Raw genomic sequence first — 4207 nt, forward strand, 5'->3', positions numbered from 1 at the left:
ATTGGCACAGGACAGAGCAGAGTTTAGGGCTGTTGTACATAGGGTCGCTATGAGTCACAAGCGACTCGATGGCACATAACAACAACAAATATATGATAAAACAGAACATGGAAATTATTCCTAAATAACGTGCCTCTGGAAACTCTATGAACTTTGAAAAGCAACAATAGTTGTGTAAAGGCTTCAGGCCTTTTGTTCATAGGGTTATTATGAATCCTGTTCAATTCTACGGCAATCAACAACAAGAAGAAGAAGAAGAAGAAGTGTACCTGATCCAGGCCATCGTCTTCACAATTGCTTGGTGTGCATTAGAGCTGGACAATGACTAGGGATGAGAGAAAGAGAATGGATGGATTTGAGCTGAGGGGCTGGAGAAGAGTGTTGAATATACCATGCACTATTATCAGGAGAACAGACACGTTAGTCCTAGAAATGGTGAATCCAAGTTGCTCGTTGGAGGCAAGAATTCTGAGGCTTCGCCTGACATACTTTGTACATGTTGCAAGGAGGAACCAGTCCTTGGAGAGTGATATCATGCTAGGGGGGTGAAGAGAGGGAGAAAAAGGGGAAGATCCTCAGTGAGATGGATTGACACAGTATCTGGGGTATTGAGAATAGGTGTGTCAGAGAAAATAAAGTTGGCACCGGATAGAGCAGGTTTGAGGGCTACTGTAGATAGGATCAACATGAGTTCCAAGTGACTGATGGCACATTGTAACAACAACAACAAGTAAAGTCTTGCTGAAGGTTATCCAAAATGTCTCAAAAAGTTTTATATGAACAGTGAAATACAATAAATTCAAGCTGAAATTAGAAGAAGCCATGGTACCAGGGATATTATTACTTATGTTAGATAATTTTTGGCTGAAAGCACAGAATATCAGTAAAATATTTATTTGTGTTATATTAGCTATGTAAAGGCATTTGACTGCGTGGATTGTTACTAATTTTGGCTAACAATTAGACAAGAGAGAATTCCAGCAAATGTTATTATGATCATGTGAAACCAGTGTATAGATCAAGAGGCTGTTGTATGACAAAACATGGAAATATTTCATTATTTAAAATCAGGGTAGGTGTGCATAAAGGTTGATTGCTTTATGTGTATCTGTTCAATCTCTATGCTAAGCAAATACTTTGAGAAAATACTTGCAGAGAAATTTGGCATCAGTATCAGAGGAAGACTAATCAACAAGTTGCTTTCTGTAGTTGACATAAACCTGCCAATTAAAAATGAAAAAGACTTAAAACACTTGTTGCAGAATATCAATGACTATAGTCTTTAATGTTAATTATATCTCAATATCAAGAAAACAAAAATCCTCACTAGTGGGTGAGCATCATTATAGATGAAAAAAATAGACTGAAGTTGTCAATGATTCCATCTAACTGGAACCACAATCAATACCTTTGGTTTCTGGAGTCATGAAATCACAAGATGTGTTGCATTGGGAAAATCTGCAGTCAAGGACCTCCCCAAAGTACTAAGGAACATGCTATCTGTTTTAAGACTAAGATATACCTGATTTAAAACATAGTATTTTTAATTACTTATTATGAATCTAGAAGTTGAATAATGAATAAAGATAATAGAAGATGACTCAACGTCTTTGAGAGATACTGTTGGAGAGGAGTAATGAATATTCCATGGACTTTAAAAGAACAAACTATCAATTTTGGACAAAGTGTATCTAGGTTGTTCTTTTGAGGATAATATAATGAAACTTCATCTCACATATTTTGGCTATGTTATTAGGAGGGTTCAGTGCTTGGAGAAGAACATCATGTTTGGCAAAGTGAAAGTAAGCAAAAGAAAGACCTTTAACGGAAGGGATTGGTACAGTAACTGTAACAAGTAAGTCAGAGATGATAAAGTTGGCACAGGACAGGGCAAGATTTAGATATGTTTTTCATAATGTCCTTATGACTCTTACTCAACCTGGCTGTGCCTAACAGCGAGAACCAACTTCAAAAATGTCTTATTACCTAGGTGTGCTGCTTTCATTTGCTGTTGTTATGTACTATTTAAGTTGAAACTAACCCATCGCTGACCCGCAAGTCAATTTTCAGAGGCAATTAATCTCAAGGAAAGAGAGTGCCCATCTTTCTCTCTAAAAGGACCTAGTGGATTCAAATTACATTCCTTTATCTTATCAGCATAACTTCCTAATAGCATAAGTCAGTAGAGCTCTCTTTCATATAAGAATAACTATTTTATGTAGCTTCTCGGGGACAGAGAAGCAGGCTGTGCCACCTCTGGCACTCTGCCAGCCACAAATTATAGATAACAGGAGATTGGAAGTCTAAAAATTTTTCATTGCGTTCATGTATAGTTAAAGAAACAGTTGTCCAAACAGGGCATGGCATGGCTTAACATCAAGGAAGATGTGCATCAATATTGTTTCATCTCTTAATACCTATTCAGTCTGTACATTGAAAAATAAACTAAACTGAGAAGCTGGCTTATCTAAATAAGAATGTGACTCCAGGATTAGTAGAAGATTCAGTAACAACTTGCTTTACAAGGAAATACAAACTTTCTTGCAGAAACTGAAAACAGCTTGAATCTTTTTTTTTTTTTTTTTTTCAGAAGGTCAGAGACTACAGGGGTTTTTTAAAATCGTATAAAACAATTTTTTTCCTACTCAAGATTTATTTGTATTTCATCTGTTTTTAAAAGAGACTGGAGGCTGGGCATAAAAATAGACAATATAAAATCTAATCACTAATTCTTACAGCTTAACTCTAATAGAAAACAACTTCTTGCCTTTTCTCTCTAAACTCAACACCTGATTCCCACTCTTTTATTTTATTGATTTGCTTACAAAGTTCCTAAATATTGTTTTTCAGACTTTTTTCATTCACATTGTTTCATGTAATCATTTTCATGTATTATGATATATAAAATTAATCACCATTGGACCTTGCCCATCATTACACTGTCTTTTTGTTGGAATCCTTCCCATTTACTGTACCACACCAAACTGTGTAAAACTCTGTGAGTTTGCCCCTACATATTTTACTAGTTATCCTTTTATTTTTATAATAATGGTCTTCTGCAGTATTTATCCTTATAAGACCACATTAGTTCACACAGCATCATGCTTTCCAGACTCTCTCAAGTTATGTAGTGTCTATTGAAATCATTGCTCCTGAGTGTCACACAGTATTCCATTCTGTAAATATAGCACAGTTTCTCAATTCATTCGATTGTGGTTGGATATTTGAGTTGTTTCCATGTTCTTTCTGTGGAGAAAAAGACTGCTATGAACATTTGTGTACAAATCTCCGGTAGTGTCTCACTTTTCATTTCCTTGGAGTATATTCCTAGTGCTGGAATAGCTGGGTCATACAGAATTTCTATGTTCAGTTTTTTGAGGAAATACCATACTATCTTCCAGAGTGGTTGCACCATTTTACAATTTCACCAAGAAAGTTTGAGTGCTCCCACCTCTCCATATCCTCTCCAGCATTTATTGCTTAATGTCCTACTACTAAATTTTGCCACTGTGACCAGGGTATCTCATTGTGGTTTTCATTTGCATCTCTCTATTGCCAGTAATTTTGAAAATTTTTTCATGTGTCTATTGGCCACCTCAATATCTTCCATGTGAAATGTATTTTTCCCATTTTGTAATTGGCTGTCAGTCTTTTTCTTATGGAGACCCAGGAATATTCCGTAAACTTTCATTATGAGACTCTTTTCTGAGATGGTATTGCCAAATGTTTGTTGACAGTGAGTAGGCTTTCTTTTCACCCTGTTGAAAAAGTTTTTTTATGCACACAGGATTTAACCTTTAAAAGGTTTCAGTCATCAATTTTAACCTCTTCAGATTGCGCATTTCCGGCTTTATTTGGCAGTCTCTTTATACTATGAGCTAAACCTTCTTAAGTAGGCCCAAGTTTGTCTCTTATAAACTTTATGGGCTTTACTCCCAGGTCTCAGAGCCTCCTTGAATTAATTTTTGTGTATTATGTGAGATGCAGATTCTGTTAAGGCTTTCTACGGATAGCAGTCAAATTTTGCCAGCACAATTGAAGAGGTTATCATTTCCCTACACGATAGGTTTTATTTCCTTGTCAAATATCAGTTGACCATAGATATATGGATCCTTTTATGGCTTTTCAATTATCAGTCTATGTGCCTGCCATTGTTCGAGTACCATACTGTTTTAATGCTACCACTCTCTATTAGGTTTTGAGGTCA

Source organism: Elephantulus edwardii, unplaced genomic scaffold (assembly GCF_000299155.1).
Source record: "Elephantulus edwardii isolate Elephantulus edwardi_28Jun2011 unplaced genomic scaffold, EleEdw1.0 scaffold00299, whole genome shotgun sequence".
NCBI lineage: Eukaryota > Metazoa > Chordata > Mammalia > Macroscelidea > Macroscelididae > Elephantulus > Elephantulus edwardii.